Source organism: Manis pentadactyla, chromosome 7 (genome assembly GCF_030020395.1).
Source record: "Manis pentadactyla isolate mManPen7 chromosome 7, mManPen7.hap1, whole genome shotgun sequence".
NCBI lineage: Eukaryota > Metazoa > Chordata > Mammalia > Pholidota > Manidae > Manis > Manis pentadactyla.
Genome location: NC_080025.1, coordinates 26,293,695 through 26,317,377, shown reverse-complemented (window position 1 = coordinate 26,317,377; position 23,683 = coordinate 26,293,695). Strand labels below are relative to the sequence as shown.

General features: G+C 42.5%; 1 protein-coding gene across 4 annotated transcripts in view; it reads right to left on the bottom strand.

Moving 5' to 3' along the window:
- The window catches only part of LOC118935650 (forkhead box protein O3B-like), a 217,255-nt gene that overhangs the window by 172,733 nt on the left and 20,839 nt on the right, over positions 1 to 23,683 (bottom strand). Inside the window, exon 2 of one of the 4 annotated variants that reach the window (XM_057505005.1) lies at positions 8,680 to 8,778. The exons of the other annotated variants lie outside the window; for them this stretch is intronic. The gene's annotated coding sequence lies outside the window, so the exon portion shown is untranslated. The remainder of the gene's footprint in view (positions 1 to 8,679; positions 8,779 to 23,683) is intronic. 4 annotated transcript variants of the gene reach the window in all.

Genomic DNA, 23,683 nt, shown 5'->3' with positions numbered 1-23,683 from the left:
TATTTAACATAGTACTGGAGGTCCTAGCCACGGCAATCAGACAAAACAAAGAAATACAAGGAATCCAGATTGGTAAAGAAGAAGTTAAACTGTCACTATTTGCAGATGACATGATACTGTACATAAAAAACCCTAAAGACTCCACCCCAAAACTACTAGAACTGATATCGGAATACAGCAAAGTTGCAGGATGCAAAATCAACACACAGAAATCTGTGGCTTTCCTATATACTAACAATGAACCAACAGAAAGAGAAATCAGGAAAACAACTCCATTCACAATTGCATCAAAAAAAATAAAATACCTAGGAATAAACCTAACCAAGGAAGTGAAAGACTTATACTCTGAAAACTACAAGTCACTCTTAAGAGAAATTAAAGGGGACACTAACAGATGGAAACTCATCCCATGCTCGTGGCTAGGAAGAATTAATATCGTCAAAATGGCCATCCTGCCCAAAGCAATATACAGATTTGATGCAATCCCTATGAAACTACCAGCAACATTCTTCAATGAACTGGAACAAATAATTCAAAAATTCATATGGAAACACCAAAGACCCCAAATAGCCAAAGCAATCCTGAGAAAGAAGAATAAAGTAGGGGGGATCTCACTCCCCAACTTCAAGCTCTACTATAAAGCCATAGTAATCAAGACAATTTGGTACTGGCACAAGAGCAGAGCCACAGACCAATGGAACAGACTAGAGAATCCAGACATTAACCCAGACATATATGGTCAATTAATATTTGATAAAGAAGCCATGGACATACAATGGTGAAATGACAGTCTCTTCAACAGATGGTGCTGGCAAAACTGGACAGCTACATGTAGGAGAATGAAACTGGACCATTGTCTAACCCCATATACAAAAGTAAACTCAAAATAGATCAAACACCTGAATGTAAGTCATGAAACCATTAAATCTTGGAAGAAAACATAGGCAAAAACCTCTTAGACATAAACATGAGTGACCTCTTCTTGAACATATCTCCCCGGGCAAGGAAAACAACAGCAAAAATGAGTAAGTGGGACTATATTAAGCTGAAAAGCTTCTGTACAGCAAAAGACACCACCAATAGAACAAAAAGGATCCCTACAGTATGGGAGAATATATTTGAAAATGACACATCCGATAAGGGCTTGACGTCCAGAATATATAAAGAGCTCACACGCCTCAACAAACAAAAAACAAATAACCCAATTAAAAAATGGGCAGAGGAACTGAACAGACACTTCTCCAAAAAAGAAATACAGATGGCCAACAGACACATGAAAAGATGCTCCACATCGCTAATTATCAGAGAAATGCAAATTAAAACTACAAAGAGGTATCACCTCACACCAGTAAGGATGGCTGCCATCCGAAAGACAAAAAACAACAAATGTTGGCGAGGCTGTGGAGAAAGGGGAACCTTCCTACACTGCTGGTGGGAATGCAAGTTAGTTCAACCATTGTGGAAAGCAGTATGGAGGTATATCAAAATGCTCAAAATAGACCTACCATTTGACACAGGAATTGCACTCCTAGGAATTTACCCTAAGAATGCAGCAATCAAGTATGAGAAAGATCAGTGCACACCTATGTTTATCGCAGCACTATTTACAATAGCCAAGAACTGGAAGCAACCTAAATGTCCATCGGTAGATGAATGGATAAAGAAGATGTGGTACATATACACAATGGAACACTATTCAGCCATAAGAAAAGGGCAAATCCAATCATTTGCAGCAACATGGATGGAGCTGGAGGGTATTATGTTCAGTGAAACAAGGCAAGCGGAGAAAGAGAAATACCAAATGATTTCACTTATCTGTGGAGTATAAGAACAAAGGAAAAACTGAAGGAACAAAACAGCAGCAGAATCACAGATATCAAGAATGGACAAACAGGTACCAAAGGGAAAGGGGCTGGGGAGGATGGGTGGGTAGGGAGGGATAAGGTGGGGGAGAAGTGGGGGGTATTAAGATTAACATGCATGGGAGGGTAGGAGAAAAGGGAGGGCTGTACAACACAGAGAAGGTAAGTAGTGATTCTACAACATTTTGCTATGCTGATGGACAGTGACTGTAAAGGGGTTTATGGGGGAGACCTGGTATAGGGGAGAGCCTAGTAAACATAATATTCGTCATGTAAGTGTAGATTAGTGATACCAAAAACAAAACAAAACAAAACAAAAAAGGGCAGTTCCTGTGTGGTAACCTCCAATGAGTTCTACACAAGGGTATAAAGGGCATATAAAAGTGTAGGCAAAGGGTCTGTTTGCGTTTATACAGAAGATCAAAGCCTAATTGGGCTACCCCGAAAATGAACTAAGATACGATATGAAAGAGAACTTCCAACATCAGCACTCTCTGGAAGACTCATGCCAGAAGATGATCATCAAAAAACCCCAACAAAGATCCACGCACTGCTACAGCTGTAGATGCACTCATCCCACCAGTTCCTGGACTTGCCATGGGAATGAGGAAGGAGATATCTAAGCTGGCCTGTGCATACAGTAAAACAACAAATTTGACTGGATCTATACTGTTGGAACTCAACCAAGAATTAGGAGAAGTGCAAATTGTAGCGCTCCGAAATCTTACAACTACAGACTATTTACTGTTAAAAGAACATAAGGGATGTGAACATTCCCCAGGAATGGGTTGTTTTAATTTGTCTGATTTCTCTCAGACTGTTCAAGTTCAGTTGGACAATATCCACCATATCATAGATAAGTTTTCACAAATGCCTAAGGTGCCTAACTGGTTTTCTTGGTTTCACTGGAGATGGCTGGTAATTACAGGTATGCTTTGGTTATGTAACTATACTCCTATTATGTTAATGTGTGTGCGCAATTTAAGTAGTAGCTTAAAACCTATACATGCTGAAGTTACTCTACAAGAAGATATGTCAAAGAAATAATCAATCTTCCCAGGTTTTCTGCTGTCTGCTACTTCTATAGCTTTTCTTCTTCCTTCCTAATTACAACCCTTAAATAGAATTTGTGCCTCATATCGAATTTACCGAGTATGATAATTCTTCCAAGTGGTAAAGATACCTCAAGACAAATGCTGGGCATAGAAGCTACAGGGCATAAATATGCAAAGAAATAAAAAGCTAACCATTTCAAACAATAAGGCTTCTCTCTCACTTACCAACTTTACATTTCCCTGTATGGCCCCGGAAGATGACTGGTTAGCCAGAGACGGGTAAGATTCCTCAAGGGAGGAACAACCTAAGACAGGCACAGTCGCAGGGGGGTCATCAGGTGAGAAATTGGGGATCAACAGAGGTGAGGCTTAGAACCTCACCCCCCCCGTTCTGAGAGAAATCTTCTGCATACGTGGATGTTTTATTGCCCTTGTCTAGCTTGGATTAACACATAGTCTACAGGCACACACCTGATCATCTACATTTGCTCTCTTACAACACTAAACTATGTTTTCTACCTTTATCTTGTATCTACCTACCACTTCAGCATTTTATTAAAAATAATAATAATAAAGAGAGAAATGTGGTATCCACATATAAATCAAGTATAAAAACCAAATGAGTATTCATATTTGAACTGACTGTTTATAGTTCATAATGCATGAGCAAAACCGAAGGTTTCTGTGATGACTGCCCTTGTACTGTTCACTATGTAACTTATTCATTATGTAAGAATTTGTTCTCCATGTAAGAACTTGTTTGTTATGCCTCAGAAGATTGGAGACTGATGAAAATTAGGCTTGGGGTGGATTAATGATTGTGCATTGAGTATTGACTCCCCTATACAGAATTTTATTGTCGTTAACAACCATTTGATCAATAAATATGAGAGATGCCCTCACAAAAAAAAAAAAAAAAAAAAGGACAGACTTCCAATGGTAAAATAAATAAGTAACCGGGATGTAATGTATAGCATAAGGAATATAGTCAAGATATTGTAACAGCTTGGTAGGGTGATAGCTGGAACCTAGAATTATGTATATAAATGTTTTATCACTGTGTTGTACACTTGAAACTAATGTAATGTAACACTGTGCGTCAACTACCCTTCAATAAAAAATAATTATCTAAAAAAATAAAAAATAAAAAATAAATAAATAAAATAAAAACAAAACAAAAAAAGAGTTTTAAATGTTCATCTGGCTCTTCTCTCAAACAGCACCTGTCCTGTCTGGCATAGCCAGACACATCCTATGAGGTTAGGCTCAGATCACCACGCTTACCTGCTCGAAGCCTGGTACCCTCCCACAATCCACCAAACTAAGGAAACTCTTTGCCTTCAGCACCCATAATATAACCTCGATCCACCCAAAGCTTCATTCCCACTGTTCCTTTATACATAGCTGGTGTTCAAGTTCCAATCAGGCTTCTTACTGGTATAAGAGTCGCTCCAATTTTCCAGGTCCGTGCGTTAGTAACATTCGCACTATTTCCTTTCCCCAGAATGCCCTTCACAACCCAATTTCCTCCATCCACACCTCAGTCTTTCTTCAAGGCCTATTCAAATGCCACTTCCTTCATGAAGCCTCGCCTGATGCCCCGTCCTTTGAATCCCCAAATGCACTTCTTGTACACAATTAGCTGTGTAGCCTCCCACAGTGCGTAGTGCACTGCTTGACACTTAAGAGATGCTCAGTGGATGTGTGTGGATCACTTGGATGAATCACCTCATGAATTACAATGGACTCAACGAGTATCTGTGGAAACTGATTTGCCAATGATCCCACCTCTCCTCCTGAATCTAAGCTCTGGTTTGCGTTCCAGATACCTTCAAGAATGTATACATAATGTCTTACCTTTTCCTGGAACATGGCAGGTCAAAAACTGAACAACTGTTCCCTCCATCCCGCCCCCAACCCGGCCCCAACTTCATCACTTTCGTCTTTCTGCCTCACAAATTCCCCCAGCGTGTACTTCGGTGAGAGCTACTTCACGTGGGGCTCGATGAGCCCCAGGAACACAGGCGGCTATGTCCCAACACCTAACATCCACGGATTAATCAGCATCCCGGAACTGTAGAATGCCAGAGTTGGAAGAGATGGTGGTCCAACCCCTGCACTACAGAGAAGAAACCACACTCCCGAAGGGATTTGTGAGAACTTGAGGCGGAGCTGTCCCAAGGCTCCACGCTGCCACACGGTCCAGGGGTCTGTCCTCAGTAGGTACCACATGGCCTTCCTGAGCTCCTGTTTTTCCAGGTACTTCAGGTCGTGATCTTTCAAGTCACTGCCCATTTCCCTGACTCCCACGTGCTATTGCACAATACAGTCAGCACGGGGCTTAGACAAAGCCATTGCCTCTCCCATTAATTCTGCCCCAGTGTCTGATGAGCCGGGTTCTCCAGAAATTTCCAACAGTCAGCGAATAGGAACTTTCCATTACTAATCCAGCAGCAGATTCAAATTCTCTTCATTTACTCCAACATCCCTGCAAAGCTAACGATAACCCAGAATACTTCAGGGCTTTAAATAGTTCACCAATTCAAAAAGAGTTACTTAGAGCATGATTAGAAATTACCTTAAGTCCATGGAATATGGCTTGAACCAGACAATACGCACTTGGGCTAAATCATCTAAACTCACAGACAGCCTCAGAGGGACACTGACTAGAAAGTACTCAAGTACATCTGATCTGCTGAGCTAAACAGGCCAGAGAGCTTTCCAGCTGGCCCTTCGCTCTCCTGGGCAGGAAGACAGGAGAGAGATAACACTCTGGGACAACAGCTGTGCACTTTACACGTGAGATCTCATTGAATTTGGTCATCTCGATCACCCTGTGTGGTAGTGTGCTCATCTTACAAACAAGAGAACCAACACATTAAAAAATGTAGTTGTTGCTCAGGCTGATGTAACTGGAAGCAGAGACAGCCTCCAAGCCCAGTTGTAACTCCAAAGACTAAGCTTTTTCTATTTCTCCAGCGGGTTCCTTCCTTCCTTTTTTTCTTTCTTTTTTTAGAAGCCAAATGCCCTTTTCTCTGAAATGATACACAAACTCAAGTATGGGAAACATGAGTGCAGAGCCACCTTGCTTTATTCCTATTTGACAAAAACTGGCAACACCCCAAACAGCCATGGACGGGTGAATAAATAAGTAAATGGTGGTGCACCCAGACAGTGGAATGGAACTCAGCAATACAAAGAAATGAAGTGACTGATACACACAGATCATGGATGAACCTCAAAGTAATTACACTGAGTGAAAGAAACCAAACACAAAAGAATATATACTGTAGGATGCCAAGTACATGGAAGTTGAGAAACAGCAAAACCAGTCAAAGGTAAAAGGCAGCAGGTCACTGGTGCCTGGAGCGGGGTCAGCGCTGACTGCCACATGGCTGAGGGAGCCCCGGCCTGTCTCAGAGGCTGTGGAGGTGGTTCCATGTGTCAGTTGTGGGGTGATGTCTATACTGGCCAGAGCTCACTGAACTTCACGCTTCAAATGGGTGCGGGTTTGGTGTGTAAGTTATTCCCCAGTAACATTGGTTGGTTTTGTGTCATTTTTGTGTTTTTTTAAAGCAGAAGTGCTTTAACGGAGGAAGAGAGGGTTAAACCCCATCTCGAACCCCATTAGTGTGACCCCCACAGGGACCCTGGGAGTCCCTTTGCACTATGGAAATTTATATCTTCAGGAAGCCCTTTCACCACACCTAGCTGCCTCATACAGCCATAAATAAAAAATGAGCCTGAAGTCCAGACTTTATAAAGGGCATAAGATCTGTTCATTTTTGAGCACACCACTTCAACATTCAAAACACTTCAACTGAGGCTGCATAGTTCCAGCTAGATCTGTGACACACCCTGTCATTGGCAGGAAAAGGCTTCCAGGCCAGTTTTAATCTCTTTAATTAGGAGTTAAGAAATGAAACTGAAGAATTTTATAAGCATAAGTGAGTGTGTATGTGTGTGTATGGAGTGTGTGATGGGTGTAAGTTTGCTTCGCACCACTTGTATCCAGAAAGTGTGAGGTCTTATTTCCAAAATCAAATCACATGCAGCCTGCAGTGTTCCCTGACCAGGGGGATGCATGGCAGCAGTAGTTCTTATTGGCTCAAGGCCGTGCACAAGCCTGGTGGGTTATCAGTCCAGAGGATTTGAGGAAGTAGCTCTGTCCTTGAGGCCACCCTGGTCCCAGCCTGGTATCCAGTGCCCAGCCTCTAGGGTCCATTTCAGAGGCTAGTGCCTTTGATCCCCAGCTGGGGCAGTGGGACCTTGTGGCAGGTCCCCAAATGTAGACACACGAGGCCACCTTGGATCAGGCCCCCGTGGAGCGGTGTGCGCAGGAGGACTTGGTCCCTGTTACCTCTGCGGCCCCCAACCCCCTTCCCTCTCAGAGCTGAGGAATCTCCCTTCTCCACTTCCTCTCCTTTCCCCAGTCAGGCTGCTCCAATCGCCACTAGGCCTTGCATCCTTCTACAGGACAACCCACCCTCATCCCTCTAATGGGTCTGAAACACAAGAGCTGGCAATGGTTGGGTGGGGAAGTGGAGCGCGAAGGTGCAGGGAGAGAACACTACATCTCCACCGTCCTTCCCTCTGACAGGAGCAGGCAGAGAAGGCTAATTTGCTCTTCCTTGGTGAATCCATAACAAGAACAGAAAGCTGAGCCAAGTTTGTTTCTTTATTAATAACTCAACTAATTATGTATGAGAGTTTGTGTTTGTATTTATGTAAGATCCATGAGGTTAAAAACAGCCTTGGTCTCATTCACAATTGTGTCCCCAGCACTCAGCTTGACACAGCATACATAGGTGATCAATAAACACTGGATATTCATGAATGAATGTATAGGAAATCATCCAAAGGGCACACACCACTCTAGAGCTGATTACCTTTGGGAAGTGGAGGAATATCATTATTATTTATATTTCTGTATTGTTCGTAATATATGAAATTGTGTTTAGTGACTATCTAATGTTTATATAGTTTGTATTAAAAAACCTTTCAGACTCTTAAGTAATAAGCACAAGTAAAAATTGTATTATAATCTTGCTTTTAGAGGGAAGCTGTCTTGTAGCAAGGATTCACATTTGGTAGAGTTACATACGTTATTGGATGAGAAAATGTTAAGATAATCTGCATTAGGCCAGATTCAGAAAGGTTGGAACGTTTGATTCAATGTCACTAGATGGGGGAGTGACCCTTGAGAGGGTGACTGGGTTCTCCTAAATTTAATGAGAAAATTATTTAAGCATTTTATCAGGAATATAAATGATAACCCCAGGAGATATGAATTATGTCAATGTGAATTGTTGTATTAGCTTTGTGAGGTTTAGTCACTCTGTAGGAGTCCAGAGGAGAAAGAAAAGGAATACGCAAAATAAAATTCATAAAAATCAAAGGAGCCTCCTTAGAGCAATGGCATTGTCATGAAAACATTTCATTTTCTCTTAACTCATTAGACTATTGTTGGAGGAAGATCCTTGGTTTCCCTGAAACCCCTAAAGAAAAACTATGCGGGAGACCAGTGTTGCTCTGGAAGAAGAGGGTTTCCTGCCCAGGGCAAGTTCCCCATGAATTTGCTAAGACCAAAGGAAGGCAGGGGCAAGAAGTTGGGGGCCTTAAAAGGGGGCTTATTCTTACAGCAGTAGGTCTCAATCTCCCCTCACTCCCCACTCTCCCTGGCCGTGCTCCACTCCCCCACCCCAAAGCTGGGAGGAACTCTGTGGGTGAGTCCTCATGTGGACACCCAACCAATTACATACCAGGAACGGAGGAGAGGACAGAATGGTGTTTCCTCTGCACCCCTCCCTTGGGCCAGGACTCCTGTGGCTGACCAGTCTGCTCTGTCCCCAGCAAACATCCTATGGATGTGCAAACAGGCTCTTATTATATACACAATGGGCACTATTAAAGACAGGTGGGAATCCTAGTTAGAAACTACATTTTCTGCACAGCCAGGAACACAGACGCAGGTGATCCAACCTAGATCAGGAGAGAGCAGCAGCTGGCCATCACATAATCATTGGAGTTACCTGAAGACCTTCTCACTGTACCAGGGTCTAACTCAGACCCATGAAGTCAGAACCTCTGGCTGGGTCCCAGCATCCTGTATTTTTTAAAGATCATTGGCTCTCAAACCCCAGTGTATATCAGAATCACCTGCAGGGCTTGTCAAACACAGACTGATGACACGCCAGGGTTTCTGATTGATAGGTCTGTGGTGGAGCCTGAGAATTGGCCTTTCAAACAAGTTCCCTGTGGTGCTGATCTAGAAGATTATAACACTCACAAAGTCAGGAACTGGCTCAGGGTGGTGGTTCTCTACTTGGACTTGCTCACTGGAACCTCCTAGGTACCTGTTAGAATGCTAGACCCTGACTTATAATCAAAATTGAAAATGGGATACGAAGTTATTCGTTTATCCCATGAGCAACCTTTACAAAATTGAAATGGGCTAGTCAAAAAACAAGAAAGAAAAGCTTATCCCACTGTTGCTCATGATCGAGCACTGCCCACAGGATGTTTATTGAGAGACAAGGGGCCAGTAGAGATGAAGAGTTTGGTTTGAGGACAGAATTAGCAAGGGCGTGGTGGGGGGGGGGGTATGTTTGTAGGCCAGTCTCAATGGCCAGCCCAAAAGGAAAGCTGAGTATCTGCAAGTTCAAGGAGGGAGATGGGATCCTTGCTGATATTCCCCATCATTTGGAGAACAACAGTTATGGAAGAACAAGCATGAACAGGACAAGGGGAGGCAAGTGAGGCATTATCATGGGCTCAACACTCAATACAGTACTTGATTTTCAAAAATTTGAACTTTTAAATAAATCATGGACTCACGGGAAGTTGTCCCATGGTATTTCACTGTGTTGACATCTTACAACTACAATACCAACATCTAAACCAAGGCGCTGACATCAGAACATTACTGCTAACTAGATCACAGGTGGGCATTATTTTTAAACACATGTTTGTGTGTGATTTATGGGTATTGCTGAATGCAGTTGAGGATGAATAATATTTTAATGCAATAATTCTAGAGCTCGGAATTAATGGAAAGCCATCTGTGATAAGCAAAATATGGGTATACAGGGCAAATACCTCAACATAATAAAGGCCATATATGACAAACCCACAGACAGCATTATACTTAACAGCGAGAAGCTAAAAGCTTTTTCTTTAAGATCGGGAACAAGACAAGGATGCCCACTCTCCCCACTTTTATTCAACATAGTTCTGGAGGTCTTAGCCATGGCACTCAGGTGACACAAAGAAATAAAAGGCATCCAGATTGGTAAGGAAGAAGTCAAACTGTCCCTGGTTGCAGATGACATGATATTGTACATAAAAAACCTTAAAGACTCCACTCCAAAACTACTAGAATTAATATCTGAATTCAGCAAAGTTGCAGGATACAAAATTAATACACAGAAATCTGTTGCATTCCTATACACTAACGATGAACTAGCAGAGAGACAAATCAGGAAAACAATTCCATTCACAATTGCATCAAAAAGAATAAAATACCTAGGAATAAACCTAACCAAGGAAGTGAAAGACCTATACTCTGAAAACTACAAGACACTCATGAGAGAAATTAAAGAATACCAATAAATGGATACACATCCCATGCTCATGGATAGGAAGAATTAATATTGTCAAAATGGCCATCCTGCCTAAAGCAATCTACAGATTCAATGCAGTCCTTACCAAAATACGAACAGCATTCTTCAATGAACTAGAGCAAATAGTTCTAAAATTCATATGGAACCACAAAAGAACCCGAATAGCCAAAGCAATCCTGAGAAGGAAGAATAAAGCAGGGGGAATTATGCTCCCTGACTTCAAGCTCTAATACAAAGCCACAGCAATCAAGACAATTTGGTACTGGCACAAGAACAGGCCCATAGATCAATGGAACAGACTAGGGAGGCCAGGTATAAATCCAAGCATATATGGTCAGTTAATATACAATAAAGAAGCCATGGATATACAATGGGGAAATGACAGCCTCTTCAACAGCTGGTGATGGCAAAACTTGCCGGCTATATATAAAAGAATGAAATTGTATTATTGTCTAACCCCATACACAAAAGTAAACTCAAAATGGATCAAAGACCTGAATGTAAGTCATGAAACCATAAAACTCTTAGAAGAAAACATACGCAAAAGTCTCTTGAATATAAACATGAGCAACATTTTCCTGAACACATCTCCTCAGGCAAGGGAAACAATAAAAAATGAACAAATGGGACTACATTATAAAAAGCTTCTGTACAGCAAAGGACACTATAAACAGAACAGAAAGGCATCCTATGGTATGGGGGAATATTTTTGTAAATGACATATCTGACAAGGGGTTAACATCCAGAATAAATAAAGAACTCATATGCCTCAATGCCCAAAGAGCAAATAACCCTATTAAAAAATGGGCAGAGCATATGAACAGACAATTCTCCAAAGAAATTCAGATGGCCAACAAGCACATGAAAAAATGTTCCACATCACTAATTACCAGGGAAATGCAAATTAAAACCACAATGAGATATCACCTCATGCCAGTTAGGATGGCCAACATAGAAAAGAATAGGAACAACAAATGCTGGCGAGGATACGGAGAAAGGGGAACCCTCCTACACTGCTGGTGGGAATGTAAACTAGTTCAACCATTATGGAAAGAAGTATGGAGGTTCCTCAAAAAATGTAAAATAGAAATACCATTTGACCCAGGAATTCCACTCCTAGGAATTTACCCTAAAAAGGCAGTTTTCCAGTCTCAAAAAGACACATGCACCCCTATGTTTACTGCAGTGCTATTTACAATAGCCAAGAAATGGAAGCAACCTAAGTGTCCATCAGTAGATGAATGGATAAAGAAGATCTGGTACATACACACAATAGAAAATTATTCAGCCATAAGAAGAAAACAGATCCTACCATTTGCAACAACATGGATGGAGCTGGAGGGTATTATGCTCAGTGAAATTAGCCAGGTGAAGAAAGACAAGCACAAAATGATTTCACTCATGGAGGGGCGGAGCCAACATGGCGGCGTGAGTAGGACAGTGGGAATCTCCTCCCAAAAACATATATACTTTTGAAAATACAACAAACACAACTAGCCCTAAAAGAGAGACCAGAAGACGCAGGACAGTGGCCAGACTGCAGCTACACCAGCGAGAACCCAGCGACTGGTGAAAGGGGTAAGATACAAGCCCCGGCCCTGCGGGACCCGAGCGCCCCTCCCCCCAGCTCCCGGCGGGAGAACAATAGGCAGAGCGGGAGGGAGACGGAGCCCAGGACTGCCGAACACCCAGCCCCAGCCATCCGGGCCAGAGCGCAGACACAGTATATGCCCAGGGGGCCCTGGATACTGGGAGAACAGGGGGTAAGACCTCAGAGCGGGTGCTGAAGCTGATGCCCCTGTGACAAAGAAAAGCGGGGGCTTTTTGAAAGTCTTAAAGGGACAGGGACTTAACAGCTTGACGGAAACAACCCAGGTCACAGTACAGCAGCTGGAAATTACAGGGAAAACCGGGTGCACTAACCCCCTGGGCAACAGCTCTGACACCCCTCACGGAGGCAAACAGTCAAGCAGCCCCCCCATCCATCACCCCACCGGGCGCTGCGAAAGCAGAGAAGCAGCCTGAGACAAATTCCGCCCACAGAAAGGGAAATTTCTCCCTCCCGGCCAGGCAAGACTCAAAGACCCACTCTACACGCAATTACCCAACACAAGCCACTAGGGGTCGCAGTTGCCCCAGTAAAGAAAGGCCAGTAGTAAGTGAAAATTTTGGCCCTCCCAGCTGACAGTCAATAGCACCTGTCAACATGAAAAGGCAAAAAAATATGATTCAGACAAGACTAACCCAGACAGTTTCGGCATCTGCTACATCTTCCCCTGAGAAGGAATCTGGGGAGATAGATTTAGCCAGTCTACCTGAAAAAGAATTCAAAACAAAAGTCATAACCATGCTGATGGACTTGCAGAGAAATATGCAAGAACTAAGGAAGGAGAATTCAGAAATAAAACAAGCTCTGGAAGGACTTCAAAACAGAATGGACGAGATGCAAGAGACCATTAATGGACTAGAAAACAAAATGATTTCACTCATGTGTGGAGTTTAAGAACAAAGGAAAAACTGAAGGAACAAAGCAGCAGCAGACTCACAGAACCCAAGAATGGACTAACAGTTGCCAAAGGTAATGGGACTGGGAAGGATGGGTGGGAAGGGAGGGATAAGGGGGAAAAGAGGGCATTATAATTAACACACATAATGTATGGGGGTGGGCATGGGGAAGGTAGTACAGCACACAGAAGACACCTTACTACACTGATGGACAGTGACTGCCATGGGGTATGTGGGGGGACTTGATAATGGGGGGAATGTAGTACCCACAATGTTGCTCATGTAATTGCATATTAATGACACTAAAATAAAAAATAAAAGTAAATAAATAAATGAATTTAAAAAAACTAAAAAAACAGGGGCAGTAAGAGCTTGGTGAACCACACTGGAGCCTCAGGCAAAGAGGAAAATCAGTGACATTTTGTTCATCTTGGATTTTTTTTCCATTCATTTTGAGTTTTTAAAATACTGTGTTAAAAGATGATTCATCTTGATCACAGGAAGATGGCGGCATGAGCAGTTCAGTGGAAATCTCCTCCCAAAAACATACATATTTATGAAAATACAATAAATACAACTATTCCTAATAGAGACACGAGTGGATACAGTACAACAGTCAGGATACATCCACATCTGCGAGAACTCAACATACACAAAGAGGGTAAGATACAAGCCGCAGCCAGGCAGGACCCGAATGCTCCCCCACCCCAGAACCCGGCGGGAAGAAAGGAGTCGGAACGGGGAAGGAGTGAAAGCCCAGGACTGCTAAACAACCAGCTCTAGAAATCTGCACCCAGAGCGCAGACACAAGGTGTACGGGGTGCTGGATGTTAGAGAAACGGAAAAGCAAAACCTGTGGACAGGTCCCTGCAACCGGCACTCCTGAGACAAAAGAAAAGCGAGTGCTTTTTACAAGTCTTAAAGACACAGGGACCCCACAGCTGGACGAAGTCGTCCTGGCACACTAAGCCAGCAGCTGGGAATCCCGGGGAACTTTAGGCGCCCTAAACCTCTGGGCGGCAGCACAGCTCTGAAGCCCCTCACTAAGCAGCCTGCCAGTCATTCCTCCAACTGGTGCGGACCCCAACACACCGGCCCAGTAGTGGAAGAGTGGAAGCGAGCGTCAGGGGCAGTGGCACCAAAGGGGATTGGGAGCAGCCCATGTGCGCCAGTGGCACCAGAGGGGACCGGGAGTGGCTCATGCAATCACGCTGCGGCGGCGACCGAGCAGCCCGGGAGCGGCCCGCGTGCACTGGTGGCAGTGGCACCAGAGGAGCCTGGGAGAGGACCGTGCGAGCCCGCAGCAGCGGCAACCGAGCGGCCCGGGAGTGGCCCGCGTGTACCAGCGGCGGAAGAGCCAGAGCGGCATGGGAGAGGCACATGCACACCTGCAGCGGTACCAGAGGGAGCAGCCGCGCACCCAGCAGCCGACCAGAATCCCAGCACGACACACAGTCGCCCAGGCCAGACAGAAAGGTCGCTGCTGGGAAACAGCTGCCCGGCAGGGGCACCGCTATCGCGGAGGAGCACACCTGGCGTGCATGCCACTCCCCACAAGGCTCTGCGCTGCTCTGACGGACACCCTGCCCACAGCAGCTTAGGATATTAACCCAGTGGCTGATCCAGGAGTGCGGGTAACAGACACAGGCAGCGGAGAAGGGCAAGGCATCCAGCAAGCAGGAAAGGACTTTCTTCTCCAAGCTGATTACCCCCAACCTACCTATAGCCAACACTATCACCATGAAAAGGCAAAAAAATTTAGTTCACTCCAAGATAGTTCAGACAACCCCTGAGAGAGGATCTGCAGAGACAGACCTAACGAGTCTCCCTGAAAAAGAATTCAAAATAAAAATCATAAACATGCAGACAGAGCTGCAGAGAAATATACAAGAGCTAAGGGATGACATCCGGGCGGAGATTACAGAAATGAAACAATCTCTGGAAGGATTTATAAGCAGAACGGATAAGATGCAAGAGGCCATTGATGGAACAGGAACCAAAGAACAGGAACACAGTGAAGCTGACTCAGAGAGAGATAAAAGGATCTCCAGGAATGAAACAATATTGAGAGAACTGTGTGACCAATCCAAAAGGAACAATACCTGCATTATAGGGGTACCAGAAGAAGAAGAGAGAGAAAAAGCGGTAGAAAGTATCTTTGAAGAAATAATTGCTGAGAACTTCCCCAAACTGGGGGAGAAAATAGTTGCTCAGACTACAGAGGCACAGAGAACTCCCAAAAGAAGGGACCCAAAGAGGACAACACCAAGACACATAATAATTAAAACGGCAAAGATCAAGGACAAGGACAGAGTATTAAAGGCAGCCAGAGAGAGAATAAAGGTCACCTACAAAGGAAAACCCATCAGGCTATCATCAGACTTCTCAACAGAAACCTTACAGGCCAGAAGAGAATGGCATGGTATATTTAATGCAATGAAACAGACGGGCCTTGAACCAAGGACACTGTATCCAGCACGATTATCATTTAAATATGAAGGAGGGATTAAACAGTTCCCAGAAAAGCAAAAGTTGAGGGAATTTGTCTCCCACAAACCACCTCTACAGGGTATCTTAGAGGGACTGCTCTAGATGGGAGCACTCCTAAATAGAGCACAGAACAAAACACCCAACATATGAAGAATGGAGGAGGAAGAATAAGAAGGGAGAGGAATAATCATCAGACTGGGTTTATAATAGCTCAATAAGCAAGTCAAGTTAGACAGTAAGGTAGTAAAGAAGCTAACCTTGAACCTTTGGTTACCACAAATCTAAAGCCTGCAATGGCAATAAGTACATATCTTTGAATAATCACCCTAAATGTATATGGACTGAATGCGCCAATCAAAAGACACAGAGTAATAGAATGGATAAAAAAGCAAGGCCCATCTGTATGCTGCTTACAAGCTTACTCACTTCAAACCCAAAGACATGCACAGATTCAAAGTCAAGGGATGGAAAAAGATATTTCATGCAAACAACAGGGAGAAAAAAGCAGGTGTTGCAACACTAGTATCTGACAAAATAGACTTCAAAACAAAGAAAGTAACAAGAGATAAAGAAGGACATTACATAATGATAAAGGGGTCAGTACACCAAGAGGATATAACCATTATAAACATATATGCACCCAATACAGGAGCACCAATATATGTGAAACAAATACTAACAGAATTAAAGGAGGAAATAGAATGCAATGCATTCATTTTGGGAGACGTTAACACACCACTCACCCCAAAGGACAGTTCCACCAGACAGAAAATAGGTAAGGACACAGGGGCACTGAACAACACACTAGAACAGATGGACCTAAGAGACATCTATAGAACTCTACATCCAAAAGCAACAGAATACACATTCTTCTCAAGTGCACATGGAACATTCTCCAGAATACACCACATACTAGGCCACAAAAAGCCTCAGTAAATTAAAAAAGAATGAAATCCTACCAACCAACTTCTCAGACCACAAAGGTATAAAACTAGAAATAAATTGTACAAAGAAAGCAAAAAGACTCACAAGCACATGGAGGCTTAACAACATGCTTCTAAATAATCAATGTATCAATGACCAAATTAAAATGGAGATCCAGCAATATATGGAAACAAATGACAACAACCACACAAAGCCACAACTTCTGTGGGATGCAAGAAAAGCAGTCTTAAGAGGAAAGTATATAGCAATCCAGGCATATTTAAAGAAGGAAGAACAATCCCAAATGAATAGTCTAATGTCACAATTATCGAAATTGGAAAAAGAACAAATGAGGCCTAAGGTCAGCAGAAGGAGGGACATAATAAAGATCAGAGAATAAATAAATAAAATTGAGGAGAATAAAACAATAGAAAAAAATCATCGAAACCAAGAGCTGGTTCTTCGAGAAAATAAACAAAATAGATAAGCCTCTAGCCAGACGTATTAAGAGGAAAAGAGAGTCAACACACATCAACAGAATCAGAAACGAGAAAGGAAAAATCACTACGGACGCCACAAAAATACAAAGAATTATTAAAGAATACTATGAAAACCTATATGCTAACAAGCTGGAAAACATAGGAGAAATGGACAATTTCCTAGAAAAATACAACCTTCCAAGACTGACCCAGAAAGAAACAGAAAATCTAAACAGAGCAATTACCTGCAACGAAATTGAAGCAGTAATCAAAAAACTACCCAAGAACAAAACCCCTGGGGCAGATGGATTTACCTCAGAATTTTATCAGACATACAGAGAAGACATAATACCCATTCTCCTTAAAGTATTCCAAAAAATAGAAGAGGAGGGAATACTCCCAAACTCATTCTATGAAGCCAACATCAGCCTGATACCCAAACCAGGCAAAGACCCCACCAAAAAAGAAAACTACAGACCAATATCCCTGATGAACGTAGATGCAAAAATACTCAACAAGATATTAGCAAACCGAACTCAAAAATACATAAAAAGGATCATACACCATGACCGATTGGGATTCATCCCAGGGATGCAAGGATGGTACAACATTCGAAAATCCATCAACATCATCCACCACATCAACAAAAACAAGGACAAAAACCACATGATCATCTCCATAGATGCTGAAAAAGCATTCGACAAAATTCAATATCCATTCATGATAAAAACTCTCAACAAAATGGGCATAGAGGGCAGGTATCACAACATAATAAAGGCCATATATGATAAACCCACAGCTAACATCATACTGAAGAGTGAGAGGCTGAAAGCTTTTCCTCTGAGATCAGGAACAGGGCAGGGATGCCCACTCTCTCTACTGTTATTCAACATTGTACTGGAGGTCCTAGCCACGGCAATTAGACAAAACAAAGAAATACAAGGAATCCAGATTGGTAAAGTAGAAGTTAAACTGTCACTATTTGCAGATGATATGATATTGTACATAAAAAACCCTAAAGACTTCATTCCAAAACTACTAGATCTGATATCAGAATTCAGCAAAGTTGCAGGATACAAAATTAACACACAGAAATCTGTGGCTTTCCTATACACTAACAATGAATTAATAGAAAGAGAAATCAGGAAAACAATTCCATTCACAATTGCATCAAAAAGAATAAAATACCTAGGAATAAACCTAACCAAGGAACTGAAAGACCTATACCCTGAAAACTACAAGACACTCTTAAGAGAAATTAAAGAGGACACTAACAAATGGAAACTCATCTCATGCTCTTGGCTAGGAAGAATTAATATCGTGCAAATTGCCATCCTGCCCAAAGCAATATACAGATTTGATGCAATCCCTATCAAATTATCAATAGCATTCTTCAATGAACTGGAACAAATAGTTCAAAAATTCATATGGAACCAAAGACCCTGAATAGCCAAAGCAATTCTGAGAAGGAAGAATAAAGTGGGGGGGATCTTGCTCCCCAACTTCAAGCTCTACTACAAAGCCACAGTAATCAAGACAATTTGGTACTGGCACAAGAACAGAGCCACAGACCAGTGGAACAGAATCAAGAGTATATATTTTAACCCAAACATATAGGGCCAATTAATATACGATAAAGGAGCTATGGACATACAATGGGGAAATGACAGTCTCTTCAACACATGGTGCTAGCAAAACTGGACAGCTACATGTAAGAGAATGAAACTGGATCACTGTCTAACCCCATACACAAAAGTAAATCCGAAATGGATCAAAGACCTGAATATAAGTCATGAAACCATAAAACTCTTAGAAAAAAACATAGGCAAAAATCTCATGGACATAAATATGAGTTACTTCTTCATGGACATATCTCCCCGGGCAAGGGAAACAAAAGCAAAAATGAACATGTGGGACTATATCAAGCTGAAAAGCTTCTGTACAGCAAAGGACACCATCAATAGAACAAAAAGGTATCCTACAGTATGGGAGAATATATTCATAAATGACAGATCCAATAAAGGGTTGACATCCAAAATATATTCAGAGCTCACACACCTCAACAAACAAAAAGCAAATAATCCAATTAGAAAATGTGCAGAGGAGCTGAATAGACAGTTCTCTAAAGAAGAAATTCAGATGGCCAACAGACACATGAAAAGATGCTCCACATCGCTTGTCATCAGAGAAATGCAAATTAAAACCACAATGAGATATCAACTCACACCAGTAAGGATTGCCATCATCGAAAAGACAAACAACAACAAATGTTGGCAGGGCTGTGGAGAAAGGGGAACCCTCCTACACTGCTGGGGGGAATGTAAATTAGTTCAACCATTGTGGAAAGCAGTATGGAGGTTCCTCAAAATGCTCAAAACAGAAATATCATTTGACCCAGGAATTCCACTTCTAGGAATTTATCCTAGGAATGCAGCACTCCAGTTTGAAAGACAGATGCACCCCTATGTTTATCACTGCACTATTTACAATAGCCAAGATATGGAAGCAACCTAAATGACCATCAGTAAATGAATGGATAAAGAAGATGTGGTACATATACACAATGCAATATTACTCAGCCATAAGAAAAAAACAGATCCTACCATTTGTAACAACATGGATGGAGCTAGAGGGTATTATGCTCAGTGAAATAAGCCAGGCAGAGAAAGACAGGTACCAAATGATTTCACTCACATGTGAAGTATAAGAACAAAGGAAAACTGAAGGAACAAAACAGCAGCAGAATCACAGAACCCAAGAATGGACTAACAGTTACCAAAGGGAAAGGGACTGGGGAGGATGGGTGGGAAGGGAGGGATAAGGGCAGGGAAAAAGAAAGGTGGCATTACTAACATGTATAGTGTGGGGCGGGCACGGGGAGGGCTGTGCAACACAGAGAAGACAAGTAGTGATTTTACAGCATCATCTTACTTCGCTCATGGAAAGTGACTGTGAAGGGGTATGTGGGGGGAGACATGGTGAGGGGGAGAGCCTAGTAAACATAATGTCCTTCAGGTAATTGTACATTAATGATACCAAAATAAAAATTTTTTAAAGATGATTTATCTTGACTGCTGTATGTTTGGGGCCCCCTTGGATTTGCACCCGACATGAGTGCCTCGTCTCTTCGTCCTGTCGTAGTCCCCGGAGGGAGGGCCCCGTGGCAGCTTGAAGACGCGGTCTCTCCCTGCTGCTCTTCTCTGCCACCATCTGCTCTGCTTTGGGGCCACGCGGGGTGGCGCGGGCACTGTGATTCGGCCCTAACTACAGGCTGCAGGACACAGGGCTTCCTTCCCGAGGCCGTATGGAGCACCGCTGCCAGTGGCTCTGTCCCCTCCCTTAGCCTCCCAGCCTCCATCACCAGCAAGCAACCTGTCCTCTGTCACCCTTCTCTTCCCTGATGGTGACTGATAACCAAAATCACAGGCCAGGCACACCCCATAAAAGCAGGCTACCTCAAGAATTGGAAGCAACCTAAATGTCCATCGATAGATGAATGGATAAAGAAGATGTGGTACATGTACACAATGGAATACTACTCAGCCATAAGAAAAGGGTAAATCCAACCATTTGCAGCAACATGGATGGAGCTGGAGGGTATTATGCTCAGTGAAACAAGCCAAGCGGAGAAAGAGAAATACCAAATGATTTCACTTATCTGTGGAATATAAGAACAAAGGAAAAACTGAAGGAACAAAACAGCAGCAGAATCACAGAACTCAAGAATGGACTAACAGGTACCAAAGGGAAAGGGACTGGGGAGGATGGGTGGGTAGGGAGGGATAAGAGGGGGGAGAAGTAGGGGGGTATTAAGATTAGCATGCATGGGGGGGTAGGAGAAAAGGGAGGGCTGTACAACACAGAGAATTCAAGTAGGGATTCTACAACATTTTGCTATGCTGATGGACAGTGACTGTAAAGGGGTTTATAGGGGGGACCTGGTATAGGGGAGAGCCTAGTAAACATAATATTCGTCAAGTAAGTGTAGATTAGTGATACCAAAAAAAAAAAAAAGGCAGTTCCTGTGTGGTAACCTCCAATGAGTTCTACACAAGAGTATAAAGGGCATATAAAAGTGTAGGCAAAGGGTCTGTTTGTGTTTATACAGAGGATCAAAGCCTAATTGGGCTACCCCGAAAATGAACTAAGATACGATATGAAAAAGAACTTCCAACATCAGCACTCTCTGGAAAACTCATGCCAGAAGATGATCATCAAAAAACCCCAACAAAGATCCACGCACTGCTACAGCTGTAGATGCACTCATCCCACCAGTTCCTGGACTTGCCATGGGAATGAGGAAGGAGATATCTAAGCTGGCCTGTGCATACAGTAAAACAACAAATTTGACTGGATCTATACTGTTGGAACTCAATCAAGAATTAGGAGAAGTGCAAATTGTAGCGCTCCAAAATCTTACAACTACAGACTATTTACTGTTAAAAGAACATAAGGGATGTGAACATTCCCCAGGAATGGGTTGTTTTAATTTGTCTGATTTCTCTCAGACTGTTCAAGTTCAGTTGGACAATATCCACCATATCACAGATAAGTTTTCACAAATGCCTAAGGTGCCTAACTGGTTTTCTTGGTTTCACTGGAGATGGCTGGTAATTACAGGTATGCTTTGGTTATGTAACTATACTCCTATTATGTTAATGTGTGTGCGCAATTTAAGTAGTAGCTTAAAACCTATACATGCTGAAGTTACTCTACAAGAAGATATGTCAAAGAAATAATCAATCTTCCCAGGTTTTCTGCTGCCTGCTACTTCTATAGCTTTTCTTCTTCCTTCCTAATTACAACCCTTAAATAGAATTCGTGCCTCATATCAAATTTACCGAGTATGATAATTCTTCCAAGTGGTAAAGATACCTCAAGACAAATGCTGGGCATAGAAGCTACAGGGCATAAATATGCAAAGAAATAAAAAGCTAACCATTTCAAACAATAAGGCTTCTCTCTCACTTACCAACTTTACATTTCCCTGTATGGCCCCGGAAGATGACTGGTTAGCCAGAGACGGGTAAGATTCCTCAAGGGAGGAACAACCTAAGACAGGCACAGTCGCAGGGGGGTCATCAGGTGAGAAATTGGGGATCAACAGAGGTGAGGCTTAGAACCTCACCGCCCCCTGTTCTGAGAGAAATCTTCTGCATACGTGGATGTTTTATTGCCCTTGTCTAGCTTGGATTAACACATAGTCTACAGGCACACACCTGATCATCTACATTTGCTCTCTTACAACACTAAACTATGTTTTTTACCTTTATCTTGTATCTACCTACCACTTCAGCATTTTATTAAAAATAATAATAAAGAGAGAAATGTGGAATCCACATATAAATCAAGTATAAAAACCAAATGAGTATTCATATTTGAACTGACTGTTTATAGTTCATAATGCATGAGCAAAACCGAAGGTTTCTGTGATGGCTGCCCTTGTACTGTTCACTATGTAACTTATTCACTATGTAAGAATTTGTTCTCCATGTAAGAACTTGTTTGTTATGCCTCAGAAGATTGGATAGTGACGAAAATTAGGCTTGAGGTGGATTAATGATTGTGCATTGAGCATTGACTCCCCTATACAGAATTTTATTGTTGTTAACAACCATTTGATCAATAAATATGAGAGATGCCTTCACAAAAAAAAAAAAAAAGTATACACTTCCAATGGTAAAATAATAAGTAACCGGGATGTAATGAATATAGTCAAGATATTGTAACAGATTGGTATGGTGATAGCTGGTACCTAGAATTGTCATGTATATAAATGTTGAATCACTATGTTGTACACCTGAAACTAATGTAATGTAATACTGTGTGTCAACTACCCTTCAATAAAAAAATAATTATCTAAAAAAAAAAAGCAGGCTACCTGGCCTTCTTTAGCGTGGGCATAGGCGTGAAAGAGGGAATCTTGACTTTGAGTGAAGGCATTTGATTCACGTTAGGCTTGGCATTCTCATTTCTGAGAACCTATAGTGACCACAGACTGCCTTTCATCTAAGAGTGAGCAGGGAAGGCAAGGGTCTGCCCAATTTTCCACCCAAGGCCAAGGAACAACCCCCTTGACTGAATACTTTAACAGGACAATGGGAGAGGAAACCAAGTTTGTTTCAAGCACATCCTATGGGTCAGGATACATGTGTCTCGCTAAGGCCATGTTGGTGGCCAGTGTGCTCCCCAACAGGGGCGGGAGGCAGCCCGGGGAGATGTCGTGTGTCCTCCAGCTGGCTGTTGTCTGTCCTGTTTACAAGTATGCTATGCTCGTGTTTATCACTTGTTTCAATTTCACAAATAAAAGGTCACATTCTCATAAATGGGCCTTTTTGCAAGCTCATGGACAAAAAGGAAGGAGAAACTTCTGGAAACTCAGAATCATTCTGACAAGTTCATTGCTACTTGGTCCCAACATTCTGGGGACACTATTTTTAAACCCAAAAATCAGAAGTGGAAGAACTGAAACTGACAGAGTTACTGTCTTCCTGCAAAAGAGTTTGGCTAAGTGTCTTGGCCATTGTTTAGCTAATAAAAGCAAAAATGATGGATGGCAAACTCCTTATTCTCCAGCCGACTTATTCTGCCCACCACCCAGCCACTCCCTGGAACCCTGCCTCTTCTGAAGGACAGCTCTTGTATGCTTACAGCACATGTGACCAGTACCAGATGATATAGGCAGGACACTACCAGAATTCTGAGTGGAATAAAAAGAATCTAAAAGCAATTGGGGAGAACTGCCA